The sequence below is a fragment of the Puma concolor genome, chromosome A2, assembly GCF_028749965.1.
Source record: "Puma concolor isolate L17-30 chromosome A2, mPumCon1.1.hap2, whole genome shotgun sequence".
NCBI classification, from domain to species: domain Eukaryota; kingdom Metazoa; phylum Chordata; class Mammalia; order Carnivora; family Felidae; genus Puma; species Puma concolor.
The window spans coordinates 91,948,334-91,968,574 of NC_141668.1; the positions used below are offsets into that span (position 1 = coordinate 91,948,334).

General features: G+C 39.0%; 1 long non-coding RNA gene across 1 annotated transcript; it reads left to right on the forward strand.

Moving 5' to 3' along the window:
* The first annotated feature begins 111 nt into the window (after positions 1-111).
* On the forward strand, positions 112-1,082 carry LOC147583320 (uncharacterized). The gene is made up of 2 exons (XR_015248084.1): positions 112-284; positions 465-1,082. It is a non-coding gene; the product is annotated as an uncharacterized LOC147583320 (long non-coding RNA).
* The last annotated feature ends 19,159 nt before the right edge of the window (positions 1,083-20,241 follow it).

The following is a 20,241-nucleotide window of genomic DNA, read 5'->3' on the forward strand; positions in this document are numbered from 1 at the left end:
GAAGGCGGGGGTTGAATTCAGTACTCACATCTAATGAAACTACAAGGCCTGATTGAATCTAATAGTGCCCGGAAGTAAACGGCAACGGGCCAAGATTTTGACACGGTGCAAAACTGACTTTCATCATTGTTAGAATCGTTAAATCTTGGGAAATGGTTTGGCAACCTCCAAATAAGAAGCAAGGGAAACGACGTCAGATGACTTCATCTAAGTACAGACCATCCACTTGCGCAGTTCCCATACGTGGTTGCATTTTTGCGTGAAACATTTCCTTTGTCCACATGGTCAGTAGCTGGTGCTGCCTTTTTTATTTTATTTTATTTTATTATTATTTTTTTTTTAGTTGTAAGATTTAGGTTTTACAAGATACAAGTAGCCATGGAGGGGACGGTTCAGTGAAAACTGGTACAGGAACTTAACAGACTATTTTTCAAGTTAGTGAAAATCTCTCATTTTATCTGCAGAGTGGGGTGGAAACAGGTACATTGTGAATGGAGAAATTCATCACAAGAAAACGGAGACCTCTTCAATTAATAGCAACTTCGGTCTAGACTATGGTCTTGGAGTAAGTACAGGTTCTGGACAGTCACCTTCATCTATGGAGTCCGTACAGGCAAAGATCATGGAAGTGGTGAGATACCAAGGTAGTAAGTGACAATACACTCACCAGAGTAGTAAATAATAATACATTTAGAGTAATTTTCACCAAAAAGGTTGAAAACAAAAGAGGCTTTTTTTTGGTTTACTGTGTTTACTGGGGAAAATAACTTTTTAAAACATTTAAGTGAATTATTTAAAATTTTTTTATTTTGGGAAATTTTAAGTTATGCAGTGTGATTCAAAGAAGGAAAATGATCCTGTATGCCTCCCTTAATTTGGTGCTTGTTTCTTCATTTTAAAATTTCCATAACCTACTTTACTTAAATGACAAATTTTTTTGGCTTCACTTCCTGGAATCCATGTATGTATAACTGACCATTGTTCTATGCTGCCTTCCACAGGAAAAAAATAGGGTTCTGATTACAAAATGGGCTTTGTTTATGGTAGCATTTTTTTAAGGCAAAATAAAATTTGATCTTACAGTCTTGGCGTTGTATTTGCACTGTTAAGGTGAAAAAGTTTAGTATCAGGACAAGCAAAAATGTTAATATTTCATTGACATTGCTTGTTAAATGTAGAAAGTCACAAGGCCTACACACATTATCAGTGACTTAAACCATCAACGCCATCTCCAGAGGAAAAGAAGATATGTTAGCAACAGAAAATCACCATTTTTCTAAGACAGAATCAGGCACACTGTATGTAACTACCTACATGCTTGATGCAGGACCAATTTTGAATTAATTGGGGTTTAGAACCATGAAATTATTACCAAATACAAAGTTTAGATTTCGTTTTGAAATAGCCTCCCTTGAAAGACAGTTTAACAGCTAGCATTTAGTATGTTTATCTAGTAGCATGTAAAAGTTTCTGAGAAACTGTTCTCGTGAGTACCCACACATGACAAATAATGTCAATACAAAGACTTATTTGGGCCCCTTCACTTTATTCAAAGCCCTGGATTAATCTACCATTCCTACCAAATAGCCAGTCAAGCAGGGTGAATTGGGCATCCAGCTCCTTATTTGTATACCTCAGAGTGCTATGAAAGTTTGCCACTCATACATTTGATCAGGCAAAGTGGGTGTTACTACATCACTTCTGTTGCCCCACACTCTTCCAGACAGACTTTGGTACATGTTTGTGTTTAAAGGTTGCCTCAGATATTCCGGTCTGACCACGTTTCACTTCAGTAAGAAACACTGTCAAAACAAAAACAAAACAAAAACAGGAAAAAAAAAAAGTAAACCCCAAACAGAGAAGTAGATCTGAGATTCACCCATCTGCAACTCCTGACAATGGTCCTATCCATCACCCTTTATAATTTCCTCTAGCTTTACCAAGCATCAACAGTTGTCAGAAAGACAAAAAGAAAACCTTTTTAATTATACAGAAGTTCATTCAAACTTCAATGGCACTTTGGGGACCATCCAGAGTTGTGATTTCCCAAGGAAAAGGACTCATCTACAGAAAGATGTGGATCTTCGTGGATCCGATTATCAGTGCTGGTGACCCTTTAATGACTCAGTCTGCTTGGTTCACTGCAGTCACACAGAGACACCCAGGAAACTGCTGAGTCTTCTGAAAGTACAGAAGTGATAGAATAAGTGTAACCCACATACAGGAAGGATTAGCACACATACATGGATTGTGCACAGTCATTCCATTGCAAATGTCCTGTGGTCTGCTACACCCACTATGTACCTGGGCAGTGCTGGGTTGATCATCCATCTGATGTTAAACCCTCCACATGTCATATCCTGCAAGAAGTTTCCCAATCTATGTATGCTGCATCAATTTCCCCATCTTAAGTAGTTGTGTTTTTGTTTCCTATTATATCCAAACATACATTTTTCTAATTCCAAACAAATAAAGTGGGAAATAATGGTAAAGAGCAAAAATAAAAAGGTTTGATTCATCTGTAGAAGTAAGGCGGGGGCCCCTGGGTGGCTCAGTCATGTAAGCACCCAACCCTTGATTTTGGCTCAAGTCATGAGCTCATGATTCCTGGGATTAAGCCCCACTGACAGCATGGATCCTGCTTGGGATTCTATCAAAATAAATAAATAAAAAAATAAAGTAAGGCAAATGTGCATATGTTATGATGCTATGTATGGGGATTTGGGGGTCATAAGTATTTATGCATTTTCCTGATGGTCACCTTAGGACTCAATGGCCAAAATCAATGATGGAGAGAAAGACCATTAGAACTATAAAAACTGTCAAGATTTTTTATTGCAGTGTTTTCCTAAGTGTGGTTTGCTTATCACTGATGGCATGTGATGTGTGTCAGAGGTGCTCAGATAAATGTTTCTCATTTCAGTAAGTATGTGTTTATTTCTAGTGGATTTTAGAAAAGTATAACTGGCATATAAGACTCAATTTTTCTTGGAAATTAATACTTAGGATGAAGCCACAGTAAGGGATACTCAGACTGGTGAAACTTACTATTTTCCTTGCCTTTCCTATCTTATGACTGAGGATTTTCATAACCTTGATATAAGACTAGTTTTCTTTTTTTTTCCAAGTTTATTTATTTATTTTGAGGGGGTGGGAGTGAGAGAGAGAGAGAGAGAGAGAGAGAGAGAATCCCAAGCAGGCTCCACGCTGTCAGCACAGAGCCTCACTTGGGGCTTGATCTCATGAACTGCAAGATCATGACCTGAGTTGAAATCAAGAGTCAGATGCTTAACCATCTGAGCCATCCAGGTGCCCCCAGACTGGTTTTCTTGCCTTTTTCTATCTTTATCCAGGGGTATTAATCATACTATCCTGGGGCCAACTTCATGCCCAAAGACCTTTTCCCTATTTTTCAGAGGAGAGAAAGGGGCTCTTCATGCACAGAGAAATCCTTATGGCCTTCTCTGAAATTCAGCATTCTGAGTTGGGCACATGGACTGGATTTCCCACAGATACTTCATGCTATAAGCTACATATAAGGATATTAGTCTGCTCTTCAAATTCATCCAAACTCAGTAAGAATGAACACAAGTATCACCCCCAAAAGTGAGCAGTATGTCTATATATACTACTCAGTTAAAATAATCCAATTTAATTAAAGCTCGTGGTGCCTGCCAAGGCTTTTTAAGTGTTCTTTTTAAGTGTTTGCTGAGCCACACCTATGATACTATAGGCACTCACATAAAAATGGTTCTAGATTTTGTTTTGTTTCTTGAGGGTACACCAACCTTGCAGAACAATCAAGAACTTGTAAAATAAACAAAATGGTCTAGGACTTATCATCTTCTCTTTCCTTCCAAATTGTCCCAGCTCTTCCCAGCTCTTGATTACTCTTGGATTTGGGAGTCATTCTCTCCGCTCTTTGCTCTGGTTGATGGTGGGCTGTTCTAGCCCACTTGTCATCACTCTGTAGCCACATGTCCTGAACTTGTGCTCAGATGGTGGCTTTGTACCTCTGTAAATTGTAGTGTTGGGTAAGGCTCTTGGACCACCAGTGATTACAGCTCATCATACACCCTTAAAAAGAATTCTGGCTTGTGTAGTTCTCTCAGATACTTGGGACAACTTCTCAAGGGCTTACCTAGAGGATATTGGAATGTACCATCCTGGTTTTTGTTTTTTTTTTTAAGTTTATTTATTTGTTCTGAAAGAGAGAGTATAAGTGGAGGAGGGGCAGAGAGAGAGGGGGAGAGAGAATTCCAAGCAGGCTCCACACTGTCAGCTCAGAGCCTGATGTGGGGCTCAAACTCACACCATGAGATCATAACCTGATCCAAAAGTTGGATGCTTAACTGACTGAACCACCCAGGCACTCCTATGTATCATCCTGTTTTAATAAAAAGGTCTCCCTCACTTTTCTTGGATAGAATGCTTTTGATTCCAGGTATCACAACTGCTATTAAAAGTAGCTTAAGGAATAGGGGTTTAATTTCATCCACAGAAGGGAGTCTCGAGGTAGGTTTTTCTAGGGTGGGTCCAGTAACTCAAAGATATCAAGATTCTTGCTCTTTTCCATTTTCTCCCCTCTGTGACCTTCCATGTACTAAGTGTGTCTTTGTCACATACGTCAAAAGGTGACTGCCACAGCTCTGTCACGACCTCACACAAGAACCTGCAGGAGCAAGGAAAGAAAGTAGGGTTTTGTTATGAACGCATCTCTCTCTGTATTAGATGTGAAAACCTCTCCAAGAGGCCCCAGCAGACTTCCCTTGGGCCCTCCTGGTCACAGTGGGAGGTTTGCCCGTGACCTAGCTGTGAAGGAGGATGAAACAGTGTGAGTGCTGGCCTACTCCGTTTGTGGAAACGAGAGGAAAGCTTCACCTGTAAGAAAGAAGGGGGTTAGGAATGTCTGCTGCTCGGGAAGCATCAGTGATTACCAGCTAGGAGCCCAGATACCTCAGAGGTCTGTCTCAGAGTGAATTGATTCTCTGTCTCCATAAAGGAATCTCCCCCGAGATTTGGCCTCTTAGGTCTCTTTGTTACCAGGTAAATAACCTCCTCATTTCTGGGACTCCAGAACCAACCTCCAGAACATGTAAAATGAGTCCTATCTCTGCCACTTATCTTCCTCTGCCACCTTCCTTCCAGGCCCCTGCCCCTGGTTTTGCTACAGTAAAGCAACAAAAGGTGATGTGCACTCCTTATGCAGGCTCAGGAAAATGTGTGCGGGCTAGCAAACATGTTCACACTTTTTTTCTAGCACAATCATTAAAATCTCTGAGGAAGCACAAGATATCGACTTATTCTCAGAGACATTTATTCAACTAGTTTCACTGTAATCTTACACCATGTGCCCACTGTATCATTACACTGAATCTAACACAGTATTGGCTCTCATGTTGTCAATCACAGTTTTTAAGTACCGTCTAGATACATTTTCGTGTATTAATGCTCAAACTTTTAAAAATTAATAGGATCTTCTGTTCAAAAAATTATTATCACTGTCCTCCCAAAGCACCTAATTCCACAGAGCACTATTCTAGCTGGGAAATAAACAAAACGGTGTAACACATTTTACGCAGAGGTTTAATATTAAACATAGGAAAGTAACAGATTGATTTAAAAATTCATAATTTTCACTGACAAAGAGGGAGACCAAGCTCAAGATGGGCTCAAAGGGATGGTTGCCTCTCAGAAAGGCCTTTATTTGAATTCTATCGTTTCATGAGCACCTCCTACGCTTAAGATCTTCTTGGACCTACAAGGATTTAAATGATACAAACTCTGCCCTCTAGAGGCAAACAATTTTATGGGGAAACCCAAGAATCAGTTTTCCCGCCTTCATGTCCCCTCAGAAATGGTGTACATTAGCCTCGCTCTGCTGACCTCCCAGCTCGAATCACTTGCTGCTCCTACGGCTCGAACTGCAGCCTTCTGAGTGATGGGACCCCGTCTGCAAGGACCACCACTGAAGGCAGAGAAACATGGGACAGGCTTTACCTTTTTAAAAGCACGTCCCTTGTTAGAGCACATTATTCCATACAGAGTCTATTAGGATGCAGTCAGACTTATCTGGCTGCGCGAGAAACTAAAAGAAACAGTGCCCTAAATAAGATTTAAGTTTACTTCTTTCTCTGGGAATAAGCAGTGCAGAAATGATAAAAATGCCTTCAGAATTCATGCTCTTTCTCTGTGCTCCTGCTTTGCTATCTTCAATGCAAGGCTCTGATCCTGTGGTCTAAATCGGCTACTCCAACACTGGTCATCAACTTGGCCTCAGTTTGGCTGCTGGGGGTACCCGGGTTGCTCAGTCGGTTAAGTGTCCGACTCTTGATTTCAGTTTGGGTCATGATTTCACGGTACGTGCGTTCAAGACCCACACGGGCTTTGCACTGACCTCGTGGAGCGTGCTTGAGATTCTCTGTCTTCCCTCTCTCTCTCAAAAATAAATGAACATTGAAAAAAAATATGGCTGCTGTATGCAGAAGAGACTAGACAGGATACGAGAGTGTGGAGAGCAGCTAAGTGACCATTGCAGTCCACGTGAGAGACTGGACTTGGATTGAGAGGGTTGGATTAAGAGGGCAGTAGTGGAAAGAGGATAAACGATCAGAGATATTTGGAAAGTTAACAGGACTTGCTGAGAAATAAGGTGTGTGGGAGAGTAGGAGGAGATTCATTAGGACTAGATGGAGAAGAGTGGAATCAATGATTCTTCTTAGGTTTTGACTTTAACTACAGGGTGGTCTCATTACACGAGTTGTGGACAACTTTGGAAAGAGATTTAGTGGATCAAATTAAAAGCTCAATTTGGGCAGTTTAAGCTTGGGATTTCTATTAGACAATTATAAGATTACCTGCTTGCCTACTGAGTTTTTGACTATTTGGATTTCTCCTTCCTATGTCCTGGTGGCTAAATGGATACCTGGTCCCAAATGCTTCCAAATTTAGGAATAAATTTGTGCCATCATTTCCTCTGTTTTTTTTTTTTTTTGTTTTTTTTTGTTTTTTTTGTTTTTTAAACAATTTCCTTGTTATTTGTTTACAGACCAGTCTTTGTAATTCTCACTTTCTGAAGCTCCATTCTCCCCAGGTCTGGTTTTCTGTCTCCAGAGTGAGCTCAGACCCTGTATCACAGGATACCTTGGGACTACAAAAATCAAGTCTACGCACATGAAGTTTTTGTGGACAGACAAATCTTTTTTTTTTTTTCAAATGAAACAAGGTGTTGGAAATTTTAATCTTGTATAATTTTCTTCCTTTGTTGCCCATTTTAGTGGGCATAAGCAAAGAAATAAAATACGTATTAAGAAATGGCCAAATACTAAATAGATATTAGCAAGTTGGATATTTATTATTGATATTTTCTTATTTGGAGAGTAAATACCTATTGCAAATGAAGAAAGAAGCACCAAAGAGGTCATTAAGTTCTTCAGATAAAAATTGTCTTTAGTGTATCTTCATGGTCCTAGAGCTGGACCAGAAATAGTTCCATCAATTGCTTGCTCAATGCTGATTAAGCTATAAAGACTTGTGAAACACCAACCAAGCTCACAAGAAACTTCAAGTTTGGTTGCTTTAAGGGAAAATTTAATAAATTGCAATGTGAAATAAACCTGACCTGAAATTGGGATTCCACTATCTGTATATAGCAGTTACTCCCTGAAAAACTGTTTACATATTAATACTTTGGTTGGTAGATACAGAATAAGACACAGAGTGTTAGATGCTCTCAAAAGACATCTTCATTAAGCCATTTAAGTCTGGAAAATTAGCTTTCTTCATTCTGGCAGTAAGTTCAAGGTTATTAGGGCTGTCTTCTAGAATCAAAGCACCTCCTGGATAGTATCAGAAAACAGTGCAAATTCCACAGGTACCATTTCAGTGTGCCAGGCAAGTTACAATGCAATTGGAGAAGGGGAACGGTTTCATTTTACATCAGTGACATATGAACCATGTCTTCTTGACACAGGAATCAACCGTTTTCCAAATCAAGCAACACATTTGTAAGCTGTCTCTTCAGCTTTTGGTGTTATGATTATATTTCTTTCTGTTTTCACTTTCAGATGATTTTTTTTTCTCCGTATGCTATCCCCATATTCTGGATATTTTTGTGTAGTCCTTCACGTGCCAACAATATTCAAGTTTTAAGAATGACTTTAAAGCTCTGTGCCAGATTACGTCTGCTGAAAATTCACAAGGTTCTTCACAATGAAATTATACAAAATAATTACTGATGTGTATGAATCTACTGAAGTGTGAGGATTTACATAATTTGGGAAAGCAAAAATGGGCATAAATGCTCCGTGGGTTCCAAAGTCTAATTGGTATATAGATATATGTTAAAAATCAAAGAGGAAGGAAATTTATACAGATTATATTTATTCATTCCAATTATTTTTACACATTTAGAAGTTTGTATAATTTTTATCATGTGATAAACTGGGCTGCCAGAGATATAAAGGTGGTAAACTGGAAATTTATGCAATAAATTTGATCTATATAATTTGTTGATCATTTGTGCATTATTTTGTAATTTGTAATTAAACAATTTTTTAAATGTTTATTTATTTTTGAGAGAGAGATAGTGCAAACGGGGGAGGGGCAGAGAGAGAGGGAGACACAGAATCCGAAGCAGGCTCCAGGCTCCAAGATGTCAGCACAGACCCTGACACGGGGCTCGAAACCACACACTGTGAGATCATGACCTAGGCTGAAGTCGGATGCTCCGCCGACACAGCCACCCAGGCGCCCCTTAATTTTTAATTTTTTTAAATTAAGCAACTATTACAGGAAATCAGTAGGGCAATGGTGGCTTTGAACAACACATTACACCAGATGGACTTAACACATATAGAGAACATTTCATACCAAAACAACATAATCCTCATTTTTTACAAGTACACAGGGAATATTCTCCATGGTAGGTGATATATTAAGCCACAAAACAAGTCTTAATAAATTCAAAAAGATTGAAATCTTATCAAACATCTTTTCCAATCATAGGGATACAAAACTAGAAATCAATTACAATTAAAAAACCTAAAAAACCTCATAAACAGAGAGGCTAAACAACAAATGGGTCAATGAAGAAATCAAAAAAGAAATAAAATATACCTGAAGACAAATGAAAATGAAAGCACAAATGTTCCAAAAACTTTGGGATTCAGTAGAAGCAATTTTAAGAGGAAAGTTTATAGTGACACAGGCCTACCTCAAGAAACAAGAAAAAAATTTCAATCTATCATATACTGAAAGAAAATAGAAAAAAAAAGAATAAACAAACCCACAGTTAGTAGAAGGAAAGAAATACTAAAGATCAGAAATACTAAATAAATAAATGAAATATAGACCAAAAATATCAATGAAACTAAGAGATGATTCTTTGAAAAAGTAAACAAAATTGATATATCTTTAGTCAGATTCATCAAGAAAAAAGAGAGGACTTAAATAGAATCAGAAAAAGAGATAAGGCACAATTCATAGCATAAAAATATAAAGGATTATGAGACTACTAGGAAAAATTATATGCCAACAAATTGGACAACTCAGAAGAAATGGATAAAGTTCTAGAAACATACAATCGTCCAAGATTGAATCAGGAAAATAGAAAATCTGAACAAATGGATAACTAGTAATGAAATCGAATTGGTAATTGAAATACTATCAACAAACAAAAGTCCAATACCAGATGGCTTTAGAGGTAAACTCTACCAAACATTTAAAGAAGAGTTAATACTTATCCTTCTAAAAGTATTCCAAAACACTGAAAGGGAGGGATGCTTTCAAATTGATTCTGAGGCCAGCATAACCCTGTTACCAAAACCAGACAGATAGTACTAAAAGAGAAAATGAGAGGCCAATATCCTTGATGAACATGGAGACAAAAGTACTCAATATTTACAATATTGGGACACCAAATTCAATAATACATTAGAAGGATCATTCAGTAAAATCAGGTGGGATTTGTTCCAGGGATGCAAGGATGGTTCAATATCCTCAAATCAAAAATGTGATAATCCACATGAACAAAATGAATGATTAAAATCACATCATCTCATTGATGCATAAAAACCACTTGACAAAATTAAGCATCCATTCATGATAAAAATTTCAACAACCTTGGTATAGAGGGAACATACCTCAACATAATAAAGGCCATATATGACAAACTCATAGATAACATCATATTCGATGGCGAAAAGCTGAAATTTTTTTCCTCTAAGATCAGGAATAAGACAAGGATGTCTACTCTCATCACTTTTATTCAACATAGTACTGGAAATCCTAGTCAGGCAATCAGACAATGAAAAGAGATAAAAGTCACCCAAACTGCTAAGGAAGAAGTAAAACTGTCCTGCTTGCAGACGATGTGATATTATATATAGATAACCATAAAAAGTCCAACAAAAAGCTATTAGAAGTAATAAAAGAATGCAGTAAAGTTGAAGGTTACAAAATCAATATACAAATCTTTTGTATTTCTATATACTAATAACAAATTAGCGGAAAGAAAAGTAAGGAAAACAATCCCATTTACAATTGCACCAAAAACAATACCTAGGGATAAATTTGAGCAAAGAGGTCAAAGACCTATACTCTGAAACTATAACACACGGATGAAAGAAATGGAAGAAGACACACATGAATGAAAAGATATCCCATGCTCATGGACTGGAAAAATTAATATTGTTTAAATGTCCATGCTACTCAAAGCAAATATACATTCAATTCAATCCCTATCAAAATACCAATAGAATTTTTCATGGAACTAAAACAAATACCCCTAAAATCTGTATGGAGCCACAAAGGACATGAAGAGCCAAAGTAACCTTGAGAGAGAAAAAAGCCTGGTGGCATCACAATTCCAGATTTCAAGCTATACTACCAAGCTGTAGTAATCAAAACAGTATGGTATTGGCACAGAAATAGATGCACAGGTTAATGGAACAAAACAGAGAGCCCCAAATAAGCCCACACTTATATGGTCAATTAACCTATGACAATGGAGGTAAGAATATGCAACAGGAAAAAGACAGTCTCTTCGACAAATGGTGCTGGGAAAACTGGACAGCTACAAGTAAAAGAATGAAACTGGACCACTTTCTTACACCATACACAAAATATAAATTCAAAATGGATTAAAGACTTAAGTGTTAGATCTGAAACCATAAAACTCCTAGAAGAAAATTTGGGCAGTTATCTCTCGGACATCAGTCTTAGAAATATTTTTCTGGATCTGTCTCCTAAGGTAAAGAAAACAAAAGCAAAAATAAACCATGGGGACTACACCACCAAAAAAGCTCTTGCACAGTGAAGGAAACTATAAGCAAAATGAAAAGGCAGCCTACTGAATGGGAGAAGATATTTGCAAATGATATATACATCTGATAAGGGGTTAATAACCAAAATATATAAATAACTCATACAGCTCAACACCATAAAACAATCTGATTTAAAAATGGGCAGAAGGGGCGCCTGGGTGGCGCAGTCGGTTGAGCGTCCGACTTCAGCCAGGTCACGATCTCGCGCTCCGTGAGTTCGAGCCCCGCGTCGGGCTCTGGGCTGATGGCTCAGAGCCTGGAGCTTGTTTCCGATTCTGTGTCTCCCTCTCTCTCTGCCCCTTCCCCGTTCATGCTCTGTCTCTCTCTGTCCCAAAAATAAATAAAAAAACGTTGAAAAAAAAATTTTAAAAATGGGCAGAGGACCTGAATAAATATTTTCCCAAAAAGACATTTAGATGGCCAAGAGATACATAAAAAGATGCTCAACATCACTAATCCTGAAGGAAATGCAAATCAAAACCATGATGAGCTATAACCCTCACCTGTCAGAATGGATACTTCTTGTCAAAGAGACAAGAAGTAACAAGTGTTGGCAAAGATATGGAGAAAGGGGAACCTTTGTGCATCATTGATGGGAATGTAAATTGGTGCAGCCACTGTGGAAAATAGTAAGGAAATTCCTCAAAAAATAAAAAATAGAGGGGTGTCTGGGTGGCTCAGTTGGTTGAGCATCTGACTCTTGATTTGGGCTCAGGCCATGATTCCAGGGTTGTACACTCAAGACCCACATTGGGCTCTGTGCTGAGCATGGAGCCTGCTTAAGATTTTCTCTCCCTCTTCCCCTCTCCCCTCCTCTCTCTCTCTCTCTCTAAAATGAGAAAAAAATATATATAAGGTATTATATGTCAACTATTCTTTAATTAAAAATAATATGTTCTATACAAAATAGAACCTTGGGCTCTGTCTTACACCCTAGGGAGTGGAGCAGGTGTCCATCTTTCTTGCCTCTTCTTGCTCTGCTCTCTTTCAAGTAAGAGATAGCGTCACGTACACCCCGCACCCCCCCCCCCCCATCTTCACCTCTGCTGAGTTTTGCTCCCTTCACTGTCCTTCACTGCTCAGTTGCATTGGCCTGTGCTGGGCCTGAGAACTTCCCACCGTCCATGACAGGAGTATTCAACACATAGATTATCTTGAATATTTATAGAATTCAGGACAATATTGGGTAAAAAGTTTAAGTTGATATTTTTGAGTATAGTTGAGACACCTTAGTTTCAGGTGTACAATTCAGGGATTTGACAAGTCTATACATTATGCTGTATTCACTACCACAGTATAGTTACCATCTGTTCTGTTATATTGTAAATTGATTTTAATGTTCTGGTTTGCTATGCATTTCTGTTTTTAAACATGAATGGGTATTGACTCTTCTAAAATACTTTTTTGGTAGCTAATGAAATAGCTTTTTCTTTTTTTTTTAAGTTTTTTTTTTCAGTTTATTTATTTATTTTGAGAGAGAGAGACAGAGAGAGAATGTGAGCCAGTGGAGGAGAGGCAGAGAGAGAGGGAGAGAGAGGATCCCAAGCAGACTTCATGCTGTGAGCACAGAGCCCGACTTGGGACTCAATCTCACAACTGTGAGATCATGACCTGAGCCAAAATCAAGAGTTGGGTGCTTAACCATTAAGCCACCCAGGTGCCCCTGAAATGTCTTTTTCTTTTAATCTTTCAGTGTGGTAAATTATATAGAATGATTTCCTAATATTGAACTGACTTTGTTTACCTGGAGTAAACCTTACTTACTCATGTGTTATTCTTTAATATATTGCTATATTCAATTTGTTAGTATTGCAATTTGTTAATATTACACCTAAAGTAGGTTCAGGAATAGTATTAGCCTAGAGTTGTATATTTTAATACTATATCCTTGTGTGGTTTTATTTTTATTGATGTTTTTAAGTTTGTTTATTTTTTTTTTTTAATTTTTTTTTCAACGTTTTTTATTTATTTTTGGGACAGAGAGAGACAGAGCATGAACGGGGGAGGGGCAGAGAGAGAGGGAGACACAGAATCGGAAACAGGCTCCAGGCTCCGAGCCATCAGCCCAGAGCCTGACGCGGGGCTCGAACTCACGGGCCGCGAGATCCTGACCTGGCTGAAGTCGGACGCTTAACCGACTGCGCCACCCAGGCGCCCCAAGTTTGTTTATTTTTGAGAGACAGAGCGAGCAGGGGAGAGGCAGAGAGAGGGAGACAGAATCCCAAGCAGAACCTGCACTGTCAGCGTAGAGCCCAATGTAGGGCTTGAACTCATGAACCATGAGATCATGGCCCAAGCCATATCAAGAGTTGGACGCTTAACAGACTGAGCCACCTAGGTGCCCCTCCTTCTGTTGTTTTATTATTAGAGTTGTACTAACCTCAAAGAATGCCTTGAGAAACTTTGCTTCTTTACCTATGTTCTGGAAAAGTTTATACAATGTAACCGTTACTTGCTAGAATTCTTCAGTGAACAGATTTGACCTGGTGCATTTCTTTTGCTTGTTTCTTTCTTTTTAAACAACTTTTTAACTGTGAATTTCAAACATATGGAAAAATAGCATGACATTATAAAACATGATGCACACATCATCCATCTCCAACAACTGCCAGCTCAGGGTCAATCTTGGCAAATGTAACACTTTAAATACTATTTTGAAGAAAATCGTAGATACCACACCATTTTATGAATAAGTATTTCAATATAGATCTCTAAGAGAAAAATACTCTCTATTAAATTATAACCACGATAACTGTTATCAACCAAAACATAATTCCTTAATATAATAAAACCAGTGCTCAGATTTCCAATTGTCTCATAAATCATTAACTCTTGTTCTATTTCTTTCCGTTTTTTTTTAAAGAATCTATTATTGGGAGGTTTATCTTTCCAGATTAAATCTGTCAGCACCGCAGAGGATGTGGCAGAAAGTTATATACCATTTCCCAACTACCTTTTGGTCCAATTCCTAAAAGGTTCATAAATATGTCACTGGAAAATTTATTTATATTGATTTTTTTCCTCCTCTGAGTCCTTTTATATTTATTGCATTACATGAGGCATAGAATTAATATCTTTCTTTACCTCTTATTGCCTGCCTTGCACAATAAAACACCATTACCGACTTGTTTATTTATTCAGCATCTATTTTGTTTCAACTGATGTGCCTGATGTTTGGGCTACACTGTGATAGAAACATTGAGGCTGTTTATGCTCTCATGGAGTTTACAGTCAAGTTGGGAAGACAGAGGGGTCAAACATTGAATTATGAGCCATGAGAAGTGGTGGGAAAAGATGATACAAGAGGCTGAAATAATGTCTAAAAGATGGTCCTGACCTGGGCTGGTAGTTCTGGGAATGCCTCACTGAGAAAGTGATGTTTGAATTAAAATCTGCAGGAAGGGAAAGAATTAACTAGGTAAACATGGGGAGAAGAAAGCGTACTGGGGAGAGAAAAAACACTATGCAAATGCCTTGAGCAAGGACTAAGCATGGCATGCTCTGGGAACTGGAAGAAGGCCAAAGTGACCAGAGATCTGAGAGTCACTCCCATGAGGGAAGAGCATTGAGAAATGAGGTTGGAAAAGGGGGACAGGGGTCACATTATACACAGAATGCAAATTTTGTTCCTGATCTTCAGAGCAATTGGAATTCATTGATAGGCTTTTAAGTTGGGAAATGGCATGCTCATATTTAGATTAAAGAGAAATCAATTCACCAACAAAGTAGACAACTGGATGGAGGATATGAGGTGGCCAGGTAAGAGGCTTTTACAATGGTTCAGGTGAGAGTTGAGGGTAGATTAAACTACGGTGGCAAGAAAGGAGATAAAAAGAAATTGACTGAGATATTCAGAAGGTAACACGAACAACTCTTTGTGATTGTTTGGACACGGAGGAGAAGCAAGTACTGGGTGGCTAGGACAACCCCTGAGCTTCTGACCTGCTCCGTTGGTTGGAGTTCAGTGCCATTTACTGAAATATGAGACACCATAGATGAAGTGAATTGGTGGGATAGACCATGTGTTCAATTTGGAACTATCTGGGCTTCTGGGACCTGGATGTCTCTTTCCCTCCCCAGGTTAGACATTATCTCTTCAAATAAACTTTCTGCCCCTTTCTGTCTCTTTTCCTCTGGGACCTCTACAATGCAATGTTGGTCCACTTGATGTGGCTCCCTAAATCTCGTAAGCTATCTTTACCAGTTTTCATTCTTTTATCTTTTTGCTGCTCTGACTGGGTGAGTTCCTCTGCTCTGATCCTTTTTTCTGCTTCATTCAGTCTGCTGTAAAACCCTGCTAGTGTATTTTTCACTTCAGTTACCATATTATTCAGCTCTGTGACTGCTGTTTCATGCTTTTTTATAAACTCACTCTCTTGAAGTCCACGCTGTATTCATCCATTCTCCCAAGTTCAGTGAGCATATATATGACCACTACCTTAAACTCTTTACCACGTAGATTACTTATCTCCATTTTATTATGTTTTTTTTTTCCCCTGACATTCTGTCTTGTTCCTTTGTTTGGAACATATTCCTCTGTTTCCTCATTTTGCTTGACTTTCTGTGTTGGTTTATATGCATTAGATGAAATAGTCACCTCTCCTACTCTTGAAGGGCTGGCTGGCCTTGTGTCAGAGATGAAACGTATCATTCAACTCCGCCTTAGCTTTTGGTTGTCTCTCAAGCCTTTAGGATTGTCCAGGCAGCCTATTTTAGTTTTAATAGCTCTCAATAGTTGAGGGTGTGCCAAGACGAGTTAGTATCCCAAAGGGAGGATCTCAGCACCTAGACTCTGGCTTCCATTCAGGGCAGCAGCTTCTAAGGAATGCAAATACGTATTATCTTATAGGACCACAAGTATAAGGCCCATGACCACCAGAGCCAGCCTATCTGGAGGTATCTGCTGGTGGCAGCTGAAAATATCGGGGCTCCAGATGAGTATATAAATTCCTTTCTGGGAGATACCAGTGAGCTTTAGTGGGGAGCATAAAGATAACATCTTCCAGCCTATGTACCCCAAGCATAGCTCCACAGCCTCTAGAAATGCGCCAGATCTGAAGCCTGCCCTTAATGTCAAAACTCCAGTATAAACAAATAGGCTTCTTCCACAGAAAGACTGGGGGTGTGTTTTAGTCTGCTGCCCATGCAGAGCCATGGGAACTGTAGTCTGTCATGAATTGTCTCTCTGATTGTTACCATCCCATGGGACCCAGGAGTGCAAGTCTCCCTGGCTTGTAGAGCCAGTGATCAAGGGGCATCCCCTAGGTAACAGCTACAAACACTAGGTCACCAGATGTAAAAGCTGGGGCACCAGACATGAGTAGAAGTTCTCCTGTGGGAGATACTGGCACTCGAGCACAGCGGAAGCTGAGCATTAAGATGGTGCCCACCGGCTGGAATAAGGTGGAGGGAGCATGCAAAGATGGCATTTGCTGAGTAAAGAACGAATTTTCTAAAGGGAAAAAAGAAAGAAAAAGAAAAAAAGAATTTTAAAGAAAACAAACAAAAAAAACAAAAAGAAAGAAAGAAAAAGAAAAAGGTGGTGTCTCCTGACTTTTTAGCAAGGCAGAAGGAAGCAGGAAGATGGCGCCCACTAGTTTCCATCCTTGGAGAGTAACTCCCAGGTCCCTACACCTCAAACCAACACTTTAAAATTAGCAAATGAGTCTCTCACATGAAGTCTGGGTGCTGTTCAAAGGGCTGCTACAACATGGGTGGACCTAGAGGGAATTCAGCTAAATTAAATGTGTCAGACAAATACCATATATTTCACTTATATGTGGAATCTAAAAAAAAAAAAAACAGGACAAATAAACAAACGAACCTTAGAAACAGACTCATAAATGGAGAAAAAAACTGGTGGTTGCTTGCCAGGGTGGGAGAGTGGCAGATAGGCAAACTAGGTAAAGGGGATTAAGAGGTATACACTTCTAGTCATAAAATAAATAATTATCAGGGATAAGAAGTACAGCATAGGGAATACAGTCAATAATATTGCAGTAGCTTTGCGTGGTGGCAGATGGTAACCACACTTACTGTCATGACCATTTTGTGAATAACTGTGGAAATGCTATGTTGTACACCTGAAACTAATATATCAATTAAAGAAGAAATCCAGTGTTCTTTAAGAAGAAAAATGGAATGACTTCCATGTATTAGAATAAGAAGCTAACATCCATTCATAACATGGAGAAGAGGGAGATTTATTCTCTATGAGAGAAAAAAGCAATCAGAAATACTAGAAAAACAAAAAAACTATACGAGAAAGTCAAAGTCCAAAAATGTAGTCTAAAATGTGTAATGCTTCTCAATGATTGGTGGAGAGGATGACCTTGATTCTAGAACATTCTTATTTGGGTGGTAGTGGAGTTAGGATGTTGGTATTCTACAGAAGAGCGCACACTTGGCCACGACTTTGCTTCTCTATAAAAGGTTACTGTTCCTGAAAAGCAGTTCATCCCTTCAGCCACAGCTCTCCCTGGAAATTCTGGAAACTACTCTTACCCTTGTCACTTTGGGCTTACAGACAGCCAACCCTGGGGAATCCCCAACCCTTGCTAGTTTCCCTTAACTCTGCCCACATTTCTGTAAAGGGAAGCGTCATTAAACTCTCTTAAATTAACCCCCTTTGAGAGTATTTGCTAGTTACTCTAGCACCTAGGGAGAGTGTAGTCATACTTTAAATTCCACCCACTGGTGATGGCAGGCCATGAGGTAGGTGAGAGATGAGATGAAGGACATAAATCTCCTCTTCCCTTTGTCCCATGTCCATGCCTCTCATAGTGTGCTCATCTTGCGCTAGGTATGGTCCTAGTGTTTGCTTGTTAGATACAAATGGCTTCTGATGCAAACACACTAGGTGTTTTCCTTAAGCTTAAGTGAATAAACAGATCAGTTCTCATAGCCACTATTAAATCATTTAGAACTGCTGTGCAAGTTATGAACAGCTCCTCTGCTGCATCTTGGTGAAGAGATCAGGCTAGATCTGTTTCCACTCACGCCCCTGGAGACCTTGTGTGGGTGAGACACAACCTCCATTACCACACACACAGTGGCCCTGCCTGTCCATATGCCAAAGGGAAAAATGGTTATGTTGAACTTACCAAGAAACCATTTAGTCTGAAGCTTTCAAGGCTGATGAAATAAAATACTCAACTTTCAATAGCCCCCAAACCACAGCATAGCCTTCCAAATCAATCTGGTCTTTCCATGTTGCATTACAAGAAGGGATTTGTCACACGGGGCTCAATCCCATGACCCTCAGATCATGACTTGAGCTGAAATCAAGAGTTGGATGCTGAACCCAATGAGACACCCAGGTGCCCCTTGTAAGATGTTTCTTTGTGATACCAACACATCTCAGCAAAAGCCCAAAAGCAGGCATAAGGCTCACTAATTTTCTGTTTTTCATGGCAACACCTTTCCTAGTGTTCAGGTCAGCTCACACAGTAAAGAGCATTGCCTCCCCTTCCTCCTGACTGCAGATCCACTTTTCCTCAACAGACTTTCTCTCACTTGCTCAACACCAAAGCCCTTCTATGTCTGCTTTACTCAGTTCCCCAGAGGCAACCACACTGTACACATCAAAGTTTCTTCCCACTCTGCTTTCAAATGCTCACGTGAATTGTGACTGAGGTGTGAAATAGACAACAGGGTCTTAGAATCTCCCCATTCTGGGTCCTTTTCTCCTTCCTTGGCGCCCCCTTCCCCCATCTCAAGGTTTCAAGATCTTTTTGCTTGGAAACAAAACTCACTCCCCCAAAAGGATTAAAAAATTATTTATGTTTAATCTGAATCTCTAATAGTGATACATCTCTGCATTAAAAACCTAGGGTTTGCTTTGTGGTACTTTGATGTGGTTATGGTGCTATCATGTGATTATCCTTTTTGACAAAGTGTGGGTGTGGCTAGATTCCACTGCTGGTTGTTGGTACAACATAATCATGTTCTCAATTTAGAGCTCATTTCTAATCGGCACCAACCTAATGTTTGTCATGAAGTATCCTGATCAATTTTGTGCCAAATGTCATGTGGGTTGCTTTACATATGCTGTTCCATGTGATGTTCACGATTGCTTGGGTGCTTTCATGATTCTCACTTTAAAATAAGAAACTAAGGCCGTCCTTTCTTCCTAATGCTACTAAGTGCCCATTTCTTTCCTTCTCTTTGGAACATAACCTTCTTTTAGTGTTTAGGACAGAGGTTATTCCAAATAAAAATAATAGAAAAACAATAACTGCTATTTATTGAGCACTCACTATGGACAGGGCATTGCAGCCAACATTCTACAAAAATTACCTAATTTACTCTCTTTTTTTTAATTTCAAGTTTTTATTTAAATTCTAGTTCATTAACACATGTGATAATACTGGTTTCAGGTGTAAAATTCATCACTTCCATGTAATACCCTGTGCTCATCACAATAAGTGCCCTCCTTAACACCCGTCACCCATTTAGCTCATTCCCAACCTCCCTCTCTTCATCAACCCTCAGTTTTTTCTCTATAGTTAAGAGACCCTTCTAGTTTGCTTCCCTCCCTTATCTTCCCCCTTCCCCTATGTTCATCTGTTTTATTTCTTAAATTCCACATATGAGTGAAATCGTATGCTATTTGCCTTTCTCTGACTGATTTATTTCACTTAGCATAATACACTCTAGCTCCATTCACATCATTGCAAATGGCAAGATTTCATTCTTTTTGATGGTTGAGTAATATTCCATTCCATATATATCTTCCTTATCCATTCAGCAGTGGGTGGACACTTGGGCTCTTTACATAATTTATGTATCCTTTGGGTAAATACCTAGTAGTACAATTGCTGGATCATAGGGTAGTTCTATTTTTTTTTTTTAACATTTATTTATTTATTTTGAGAGAAAGAGAGTGTGCGCATATGTGTGCATGAGTTGGGGAAGT